At 38.0% G+C, this 12,070-nt stretch overlaps 1 protein-coding gene and 1 pseudogene across 8 annotated transcripts in view; both read right to left on the bottom strand.

The window, feature by feature from the left end:
• The window catches only part of PRR16 (proline rich 16), a 309,827-nt gene that overhangs the window by 230,524 nt on the left and 67,233 nt on the right, over positions 1-12,070 (bottom strand). The window lies entirely within an intron of this gene.
• Positions 667-2,622, bottom strand: LOC116585988 (annotated as a pseudogene).

Raw genomic sequence — 12,070 nt, 5'->3', positions numbered from 1 at the left:
GCATGAGCTTCTCCTCTATATTCCAGGGAGGGCGGAAACTTAATTTTTGGCAGGCTTGCAAGTAAATCTTTTTGCAGTTACATATGGAGGCAATGTAACACGGCAGTTAGGAATAGGGGCTGTACCACTGACTGTACAACACTGTTACTAACTCCAGCCTCCTCGATTCATAAAATGGAAATGATAAGAATACTTCTAGGAGCACTCTGAGAATTGATGGAGTGATTTATAAAAAGCACTTTGCATGGCAGGTGCTCAATAAATGCTGGTAGATGTCTACTTCGATAGTAGAACGTATCTTTGTCTAACTACACTGTCACGATCGGTAGGAAATAGAGCCTCCAGTCTATTTTAAGTTACCTAAAAAGAAATTGGCATGAATATATCTTACTTTTCAAGCTGTTGGGGGAATGATGTATGCCTTCAGATTAAGTTTGGGCATTGAAGAACAAATGTATTTTTGTAAGGGCTAAATTTAAAAAAGGTCAAAAAAAAAAAGTGGTACCCGGTATCTTTTCATTTTATTTTTAATGAGGGAAATTATTTATTAGGAGCAGTGAGATATGGTGGTGATGTTCCATGATTCACTGACAAAATAAATGGTTTCAGGATATTTCTCCACAGACATGAATAAAAACTTAAATATATCATGCAGCATTTTTTTTTTACAACACTGAGAAAAAGATGTTTTATTATCTTAACTTGACCATAAATTATAATGATTATTTATAAAAGTTATATAAATGCAACCTGATTATCTTTAAAGTCTCAAAGAGCCAAATACAAATAAAGCACAGAAAATTAAATGAATTAAAAAAAGTTTTGACATAATTCTTCCACACATTATATGTAATCACTGGAAGAATCATTGCAATAATTACCCAAAGTAATACTAAAGGTAACAAAAGAGATGTTTGGTCATAAATGTAAATTCAAATGTAAAGTATATCTACAATAATAGATCAAAGTGTATCTGTAATTTCTAGCAGTAATAAACATGTTAGTTGGCAATACTGTATTCTTCAATGAAATAAGTAAGCAGATCAAGGATAAAATGTTGGATAGTCTTATCAACGAGGCCATCTTTCAGGACAGTTTTTCAGGGGTACTGTTTTTCAGTTCTACACATGTAACTGAGCTGTTTGTCATTATTCTAGAACCACTATTTTATTTATACAATCTGCACATCAAAATATAACAAATAATTATACATCAGGATTGGTAGGAATACCAAGTATTATTTCACAACTGCCACTACGTGTTTCTTCTTCTCTGACACAATTGCCACAGATCCAGGCTTGCTATGTTTGAGACGATTCACCTCCTTTCGTCGGCGAGCTTCCTTCATGATCCGCTGTTCCTGGATCTGGCTGTAGATAGATTTTGGTAGATGTCGGTGACGAGCAATGCGTTTTATATGAGGATGATGTTGAAATTTCTCCTTCAACTTCTGGTTATAATCTTTGGCTGCTTTTTCTCGTGATGTAAGCACACCCAATTTTTCAGAAGCATTAGCTTTCCACAGACGAATGTTCATTTCATCAGATCCACACATAATATATTTGCTGTCAGAAGTCCATTTTACACAGATAACATGTTGCATTCTCTTTGTGTGATAGACTTCCCTGCTTCTACTTTTGTCCACAGGAAAGATACGAATAGATTTATCAAAACTAGCAGACACAAACTCTTTCCCAGTGGGAGAATAATCCACATCAAGCACCGCAGACACGTGATCCATATGTACCATTACAGGAGTGTCCAGGGCTCACATATCAAATGTATACAAGTTGTAATCTTCATTTGCTGCAGTAAAAACGAAAGTTTCCATAGGGTTCCAACAAATTGTATTTGTTCTCATATCTAAGATGACCTTTTTCAGAGGAGTAGCTTGCCTCATATCATATAGTACTATATTCCTGTCAGAAGCACAACTTCCCAAGAGAAATGTCTCAATTGGGTTAAATTTAACACTACTTATGCTGTCGAATCCCCAGGTCATTGAACAGATAGGACTTGTTCTTTGTTCATCCCAAATGTCTACTTGCTGTCCACATGTGGCAAAAACAGCTTCTTTCCAGTGATGATCAATTCCTGTATACACTGTCTTTCCTAATATTGTGTGTAATGGTTCTTCCTCTTCTCCGTAACCCGGTCCATCCATTTTCCATTGCTTCACAGTTTTGTCATCGCCAACAGTAAAAAAAGAAGTCCCACAAAAGCGAGTACATACTCCTCGTACAAAACCTTCGTGGGCTTGTATTGTACGGATACATTTCCGTTTAGTCAAGTTCCAAATTCTAACCTCTCCATCACATGCCCCAGAAAGGACAGTAGCCAGGCTCTTTGGATGCTTTGCCATGCAATTGACTCCATCTCGGTGACCATCCAGAGAAGCAAGGAATGGTTTTGCAAATACCCGTTCCAGTTTGGTAGCATTTAAAGCTCTTACATATTCTCGCGGGACCTCAAAAGGATGTAAGGTAGGATCATAGTTTCTTGGAACTCTTTGTAAGTCCAGTTTGGTTTCGCGGACATAGTTGTCCGGGTTCCGGCTCAGCATCTTCACCTTCATTTTGGCTGCTAGTTGCCCCTGGACCCCCCAAGCCTTTCCTCCGCGTTCGGATTCATGCAGCATTTTTAAAAAGGATTTCATGTGGGAAGCACTATATGACATCTTATTTTTATAAGGAAGTTTAATAATTTTTTTGCCAATATTTTCTCTTAAAAATAAGACCCAATGGCTTGAAGGATAAAGAAGCACATGGTAATATTTTTCAGCCTCCTTTAGGACATCGTGAAGGTCACTGCCATTTACCAGTTGTCTATTATAAAATTATGAGATGTTAGAGCCAAAAGAATTGTTCTCAATGAGCTTGATGGTAAGTGAGGAGCATTGATTAATTTCAAATAAAATGTCTAATAATAATATTCTTCTCAAGGAGAGAGTCCAACATATAAAAACACCTATAAGGATTATCATCAACAACTTGTAATTTTCATTAGAACATTTTAAATTTTCATTTAAAATAGATTTTTATTCACCATGAAACAATTAAAACATTTAGAAGAGCCAAGGATGCTTGTGGACACAGCTATGTGCATATGAGTAAGCATGAAGACAGGCCATCTGTAGGCAATTAAAAGGAAGAAAATTATCTCTTTTACCAAAAAAAGTTGTGATGTTCAAATTTAAGTTTCCTAAATAGCCTATCTCTGCCCCTTTTTTCCAATCTTTTCTGCTTAGCTGGTCTTAGGGGCACTATTATTTCCTGCTCTACTGATCATTTGAGACAGAGAAATCCCACATTCTCAATAGGCAACACATTTTTCACGTTGGTTATGGAATGTCCCTAAAGATATCAAGTTGAGGAAATCATGTCTGAGATATTTCAGATCTCAGAGATCGAGGTGGAAAAAAATCACATGTAGGAAATAGTACTGCTATCCAAACTTTTCAGAGGAACAGTGACAAAGAAGTCAGTCCACTGAGGGTCATGATAATGAGTTAATTGAACTGGGACTGCTCTTTTCATGAAATGAAATATAAAATAATTGAACAGAATAGAAAACATGCTATATAGAGTAAAATAGAAAACACAATTGTATCATATATATTAATTAAATTTTGTTCCAGTTTCATATATCCCCACACATGCAGACACCACACACATACGTGTATACTATGTTGTGATGAAAAAGGCATTTCTTGGGGCATCTGGGTGACTCAGTCATTAAGCATCTGCCTTTGGCTGAAGTCATGATCCCAGGGTCCTGGGATCAAGCCCCACATTGGGCTCTCTGCTCAGCCGGAAACCTGCTTCTCCCTCTCCCACTCCCCCTACTTGTGTCCCCTCTCTCACTGTGCCTCTGTCAAGTAAATAAATAAAACCTTTAAAAAAAAAAGGCATTTATTTGCAATGGGCCAAAGTGTTTGAAAGCCACTGAAATGGAACAGAAATCAGAAACTGGTAAGTATCAGTCAACTAAATATTTAATTTAGCTCACAGAGTGGCTTCTTGGACATTGGATCCATTGTTAATATTTAGAGATTGCAAGAGTTCACATAAAAAGCTGTTTGTGTAAGTTCCTTTGAAAGATCAGAAGACCTAACGTCCCTTAGGGACACAGTCCCTGGAGCTGAGACTTCACTGCATCACTATAAAGAACATGGGCTGTCCGGGTCATCAGGGTTCCTCACTCCTCCTCTGGCTCTGTTCTGTACTTGCCAGATAACTTCAGGTATTTGAACTTGACACCACTGGTCTACACTTGTGCTCTGACAATGATCACAGAGGTTCTGGGACTGTTAAAGTTTGACCTGGATCCTCTCATGGCCTGACAGACACTGGGTCTAGACTGAATCTGGTCATAAAAGAAATAATTAGAAAATTATCCATCTGCAAAGCCAACATGTGCCTTAGAGGTCTTTACTGTAAATGTTTCATTTCACAGATGAGAAAACTGAGACCCAAAGAGAACAAGCATAATGCCAAATGTCCCAGCATTAAGAGGTCCGCAGTCTAAGTTTTCACTTTTATCTGGATGCCCCTTCGTGGGTCCCATGAGTTCAATAATTTTCAGAAATGCAAGGTGGTTTTGAGGCTATGGTGGCATACTTATATGACGTGTAAATGATCTACAGACAATGTAGATATTGGTAGAAATAAAGTACTGGAAATAAACATTCTTTTCATATTGTATTTTGTTCACATCCGTTCCCTTATTTACCTATGGTATCCAAGTGTGTATCAGTTGAAGAAATGCAATGGGTGTGGGTCAATGACTGTATAGCATACATTCTAAAATACGAATGACCCAGGTTAATTCCTCAATTTTGACAAATATATCATGGTGATAAAAGATGTTAACATGGGGGGAAATTAGGTGAAGGATTATGGAACTCTCTGCACAGTATTTGCAACTTCTTTGTAAATCTAAAATGACTTCTAAAATAAAAGTTCTGTTTAAAAATATTGAAAAACCATGAATAAAGATGTTATGAGAATGCCATATTCCTTAGCAGTAAACACAGAAAAGGATAAATTTATCTTGAAGAAAACATTCCTTTGTCAAAAAAACAAAAAAAGACAAAAAAAAAACCAACTACTCCAGCATAACTCAAAACCTTGCAACAGGCTGGCCCGAGGCTTCTAACAAGGTCATGGCTCTAAACAGGTCCAAATGTAACTCCCACCTTGAACTACATTACCCACCTTAAGACATATAATACACACAAAAAAATAGTTTTAACTGATAAAGAGGTGTGCTTTTAAGACATTCTCTGTAACACCCTAGAGAGAAGAAATACTAGATTTAAAAAAAAAAAAAAAGATTTTATTTATTTATTTGACAGAGATCACAAGTAGGCAGAGAGGCAGGCAGAGCTGGGGAGGGGAAAGCAGGCTCCCTGCTGAGCAGAGAGCCCGATGTAGGGCTCTATCCCAGGACCCTGGGATCATGACCTGAGCTGGAGGCAGAGGCTTTAACCCACAGAGCCACCCAGGTGCCCCTAGATTTGATTTTAATGGCACAGACCTGAGAAGACATATTGCTTATTTTTATTCTTTGGCTTTAATGAATACTTAAGAGTATAATTTTTCAAAAAAAAAAAAAAAAAGAATGAAGGGGTAGGGGGAAGCTTGCCAATGGATTCAGGGAATGTTCAGAATAAAAGGAAGAGGCAGGGACATCCTGGGGGAAATGCCTTTAAAATTAAACAATGTCCACCCTCCAAAATAGCCCACTTGGGCCCTCAAAATTGTGTGACCCCATTTATCTTGGAAGGAACTCTCCCATGTCTGGATCAATTATTACCAAAGATAGATGTTTATTAAAAAAAAAAAAAAATGATGGGGTCATGAGTGTATCTCATCACTTGAACCTGAGAATGCCCTTAAGGAGATGTCTCGAAGCCCCGTATCTGCTGTGGCAGAAGGTACTGTGGAATTGCTTGCCGTCAGTTCTTAGGAGGGGAATGCAGTCTAGTGTGCAGTTGTCTACACTGCTCAACAAAATCCAATGCACAGGATGAGCAATGATGCAGAGCTGGAAAGGAGAGGAAAATCTCCAGGCTTTCAAAAAAAAAAAAAAATGTTACCTATTGCTACATCTGTGTTTAAACCAAGCTACTATTGCTCTGTCTGAAATACTAAAGCAGCTCACTGTAAGACCTCAAAAGACATGCTTTATATATTAATAAATAAATGTATAGTTATATCACATTCTATTTGCATTTGTCTGGATGACAGTTAGGACACATGCTTATGTTCATGGCTCTGTAGCACATGCCTACACAGAAGGGATGTCCCATCTGGCTGGGAGACAATGAAGCACCGATAACACAATGTATAACTTAGAGGTATATTATGAGAAATGTTACAAAGGGATAGTGGTATAGGGTAGTACTAATTTATCCTGGGGTCTGCAAATGACTGGATTTCATTAAGGTGAGTTCTGAAGGCCAGAGAAGAGTTAGTGAGGGAATACCAAAGCAGAGGGGAAGGAGAAGGGAGTCCAAGTCCCTTGTCCAAGAAGGGAGTCCAAGTCCAAGACCCCACATCCAAGCAGTACGTCCAAGGTCCAAGGCAAGAAGGAGCATGACAATTTCAACGGGCAGAAAACAGGCTCCCATGACCAGAACACTGGCTGTCCGGGGGCACAAGGGGCACAGTGAACCTGGAGGACAAAGACATGGGCCAGGTCACAGAGGTCTAACAGGACTGACACCGAAATCCAACTGTGATCCTTAGAGACCTGAATTTTCTGGAAAAGGCAAGCCCAACTCTGTAAAGTGTGTTATGAAGCAAAGTGACAGGCATGCGTTGGTGGCTCAGCTGTTTAAGCATCTGTCTTCAGCTCAAGTCATGATCCCAGGGTGCTGGGATCAAGTCCCACATAGAGCTCCCTGCTCAGTGGGGAGTCTACTTCTCCCTCTCCTCCCTATAGTGCCTTTTGTCTCTTTTTCTCAAATAAATAAACACAATCTTAAAAAAAAAAAAAAAAAGACTTCCTGTCTTGGCCTAAAGAGAAGTCTTCAAAGAAGCAAAAAATACAGTGGGTGAACATTCTTGGCTCATTCAAGAAAATGACACTTTAATTGTCTTCTCTGCCCAGGGAACCATCACAATATGAAACCCTGTTAGATTCACCAAAATGGAAACTGGTTTCAAAAAACAAAAAAAAAGAAAAAACAAAAAAAAAAACAAAAAAACCACGGCCAGCTATACACAGGTATGAGTGTCTGTCCAAGTAGTCCCTCCCTTTTGGAGGGACAGGCATTCCTGTCCCTTTGGTTGATCCCATATTAACCAAGGAGATATTTTGAAACAACAAAGAGCTCTGAAAGTGACCCAGTTAACTCTCTCAGTACTATGTATGTTAGCCACTCATCAAAAAAGAAAAAAGAAAGAAAAAAAAAATGAAAGAAAGAAAGAAAGAAACTCTCACATATGTAAAATTTTTTCATAATAATTTTTGGAAGAAATAGCGAAAATAAAATACTCTAGAGACTTCATCTGCCTGAAGCTGATATATTAATTGTTGTTAAAAAAAATTAACCCCCCAATTACATTATAGTGAACTGATCATTTCAACGCTCAATCAATGAATGATACAAGAATCTCAGGTCTTACAATGCTCTTTTTGCCCTCAAATAGTAGCTAAAGTTTTGTCAGAGAAAACAGAAGTCTTAGATGGTTATTCACAAAACAAAGTCTAAATTGAAATCACTTTGAATAACAGGTGGTCATTGTGTCTTGTTTCTTGGTTCTTTTGTTATTATTATAATCTTAATTAAATATTTGGCTGGATGTAGAATATGTTGAAAGGGCCAGAAAAAAGAAGATACTATGTAAAAACACATAGAGTGACTTTGCTTTACCAAAATCATGATTATTTTGAAACCTTTCTTCCTTCAATAGGAAATATTCATGAGAACCTGCAACGTTCTTCTCTTCATGTGGTAGAAAGAGCCTGGAAGCTGCCTGCCAGAAATTGCACAAAATACTAGAAACCATACTGAGCTGGTCTTTCCTGTTTTCTTGGGAGCCCAGGTAGAGGAGGAAAAAAAGCCTCTCCTGCCCTTGGGGTCAACTGCTCCCGATTTAGTCATATTCTTTCACACCAGTTTTCTTTCTCCCTATTTCACTTCACCCACTTTTTCTCAATCTTCCTCCAGGGAACAAACTCGCATTATAAATGCTAAGTAAGCAGCCAAGGCTTTCTTTCTAAGCAGGTGGTACAAATTCAAAGAGCTCCAAGAATGGCTGGAACCTCTGGGAATAGAATAGTGAGGTCACTTGGAGGACTGAGCTCTCAGAGGAACCTGGGATTATTTGGGAGCTTTGAGAAAAGTCTGGAAGCAAGGACAATTTTCTATTGTATCTGCAATTGTAACCCATTAAAACAAAGGCTGAGGATCCTTTCTGTTTTCAAAAGCACCCTATGTGGATCTGTACCTTCTTCTTCTTTTTTTCTGATGAATTTAAATCACTAAGCAGTTATCAAACTTTTAGCAGTGGAAGACTTTATTCAACCCATTAAATCTCCACTAAAAGTGACATTTTAATAGTTTATATTAATGTTTACAAGTTCAAAACTGTCATATGTATACCCAATAAATGGAAGGGATGTATATTTAACAATGCAAAATCTTGCAGTTGAGTTTGATATATGATGGCTGTTATCATAAACAGATTACTTGGGGATTTCATTTTAGTTGCAGAGCAGTGACAAAATCCGAATTCACATAGAAATAGGGCCAAAATTGCCATGTTTTCTTAAGAACTTCTCTTAGACCTCTGACTATTCATCAATTAGACTAATTCAGTAGCTTGAAATAGGGGTAGCAGAAATTCCTTGTTCAGACTGGAAATGGAACGTTAATAATCTCTTTCTTGCGTTTCCTAAATAGTAAATATTCAAACATGGATGAAATCAATGAACAGACAACTCAGGCAGTCTTAATCTCCTTTGTTGAGCAGGAAGTATGCTTTAAAGTGGATTTCAAAATTACGGCACGTTAAAAATACCATTTTTAAAAAACATCTGAGATGTACAAGCGACCATTTATGGTTAAAAATCATACACAAGTTCCAAAATAATTCATTTCAGGCTGAGTGTCTAAGTGCAGCCACTTGGCACGTCACTATAGCTGAAGAATCAGTAATGAAAGTAACTATGATCTTTACCTTGGCCAAATTCAGCTCATTCTGTCTAGTAACAGCTGGGATGAGGTCAGGGGACCTTCTAATTTAATAATAGCTACAAATATCACGGATAAAATGGAGTTTTTAGGATGGAATAGGTAATGCTTCTATAATACTTGCTACAGCAGCCCCTGAGTTTTGCCTGATATGCAACGTGTATGCTATAGAATTTGAGAAATTCGATATGATTATAAGTGAACCCAGGATAAAACTGGACCCTTCTAGTAAGGAATACATTTTCTGGAAGTGCCAAATAAATGCCCAGAGATGGTAGGGAAATTTTTATTCCAAGAATCAATTTGGTAAAACAAATGAAATACCCTGGTGATCTCCAGCACATTCAAATTTTGTTAATTAATAAATGTGTGTTATCCCAGAGCTTTCAAGTGATTAATTTCTTAAAATTAACTTTGAACCAAAAAATTATTTCTTCTTCAAGTATACTGTGGTGTTAAGGAACATAAGTAGAAAACCCGTCACCTAATTAAATCTTAACAGATAAGGACAATTATCTTGGTTGATGGGAGGCAAACAACAGCAAGTCCTAGCATTAAAACTTAATTCATCAGTGACCAGTAAGGGCAGTGGCTTATCTAAAAAAAATGTAAACATGAACACCTTGCACACACATCAAAATCACATCCCTTCAAAGAGCATGTTTCTTTCCACTGATTCATGTGTGTTTTGTTCAAACTGAACAAATGTATATGTATGTATATGTATACTTACTTCGGATTTTTATTTTTTTTTCTAAAAGGGAAGACATTTCATCCATACAACCCTCTGAACAAAATAAGTCAGGTATTTAACTGGGAAAATAAAGTGACTTTGTAAAGTGCATCGTATAATATAAATTATGTGTGATAGTATGCTGCAAAAAAGGAGAGGACCACAACCAGTGTTAATGAGATCAGGGTATCATTGACATTAAATACGCCTCTAAGGAGATTCAAACAAAATTCTTTCCTGATACAAGAAGGTCATACACACAAAGTTATTTGCTTTTGCCCACTGTCACATTTTTTTTTTTTCTAGAGAGGGAGGGAGGGGTGAGGAAGGGCAGAGGGAAAAGGAAAGAGAGAATTTTAAGCTGGCTCCACTCCCAGGACGGAGCTCAATCTCACAACCCTGAGATCATGACCTGAGCCTAAATCGAGAGTTGGATGCTTAACTGAATGAGCCCCCCATCTGCCCCCCAACTGTCACAACTTTATAACTAAACATCAGCAAGGGATGCTGTGATATTTTGTAAACAATGGTACATCACTTAATAAAAGTAAACAACCATTATGGTTAGAGACAAAGCATGGACAATTGGTGAAATGTGACAAAGGGTACAGGCTAGACAGTCGCAGTGTGTAAGTGTTAATTTCTTCATCTTGAGAACTGTACTACGATTACTTAAGTGAACATCCTTGTTTTATAGGAAATAGACAAGATATTTAGAAATAAAGGGGCACCATGTATGTAAATTACTCTCAATGATTTCAGAAAACACTTATAAGGTAAGAGAAAGAATAATAAAGCAAGTTTGGTAAAATGTTATGAACTGGGGAATCTGGGTACATGAGAATTCTGAGTACCAGATGGGTAAATTCTCTGTGACTGAAGTTCTTTCAGAACAAAAAAGGTTTTGGGCTCCTGGGTGGCTCAGATGGTTAAGCATCTGCCTTTGGCTCAGGTCGTGATCCCAGGGTTGGGGATGGAGGCCCACATCGGGCTCTCTGCTCAGTGGGGAGCCTACTTCTCCCTCTGCCTCTTTCTATCTCTCATGAATAAATAAAATCTTTTTAGAAAAAACCAAAAAAAACAAAACAAAAAAGATTTTACACAACCATCTTACAAAGAGAGATCTGCAATGTTACTGTGGATTGTGAAAAGAGGAACAAAGTAGCAGATATGGCACTCCATGGAGCTTTTATCTATGTACATTATACACACATGGATATAAAGTATACCCACATGTCTGACACACAAATAAAATAAATCCAATGTGAAATAAAATAGAAACGATCACTTTGAATTCCAAATTCATTAGAGTCTGGTTCATTACATTCTTTATATCCATGGCTGTTACTCAACACCATATATAACCTTTAAAAATAATTGTGCCTGGGGCGCCTGGGTGGCTCAGTGGGTTAAGCCTCTGCCTTCAGCCCAGGTCATGATCTCAGGGTCCTGGGATCCAGCCCAGCATCAGGCTCTCTGCTCAGCGGGGAGCCTGCTTCCCTTCCTTTCTCTCTGCCTGCCTCTCTGCCTACTTGTGATCTCTGTCTGTCAAATAAATAAATAAAATCTTAAAAAAAAAATCAGAAACACAAGACAACAGCATTAGACAACTAGTGCTGAATGCCTCTGGCCTCAGTCCTTGACCCTCTTCTCTGTATCACTTACTGAGTGACTCCATCAGTTTTCATGGTTTTAACTACCACCAGTTTGCCAACAGCACCCAAATTTATATTTCCAGTTTGGACTCCTTGTACAAACTCCTAAATATCTTACATAATTGTTTATTAAAAATTTGTCTGGATTTCTATTAAGTACCTTGAGCTCCATCTGTCAAAAAACCGAACTCCTGATATCTCTCTACACCTCTCTCCCCCCAAAGTCTTCCTCATCTCAAGGGAGGTAACCCCAAATAACCTGGCCAACAAACAAACAAACCTGAATTCATCTATGACTACTGTTTTGCTATTATGACTCATGTCCAATCTGCCAGAAGACCTTGTTAGTTTTACTTTCAAACCATATCCAGTATCTAGCCACTTCTGACTACCTCTACGGCCACCTGGCTGGTCCAAGCCATAATAACATCATCTGTCACCCAAACTACTGCAATAGCCTAATTGTCTCTTTCTGCC

Source organism: Mustela erminea, chromosome 3 (assembly GCF_009829155.1).
Source record: "Mustela erminea isolate mMusErm1 chromosome 3, mMusErm1.Pri, whole genome shotgun sequence".
NCBI lineage: Eukaryota > Metazoa > Chordata > Mammalia > Carnivora > Mustelidae > Mustela > Mustela erminea.
Note: the sequence above shows the minus strand (reverse complement) of the source record. Positions and strands in the feature narration are given on the sequence as shown.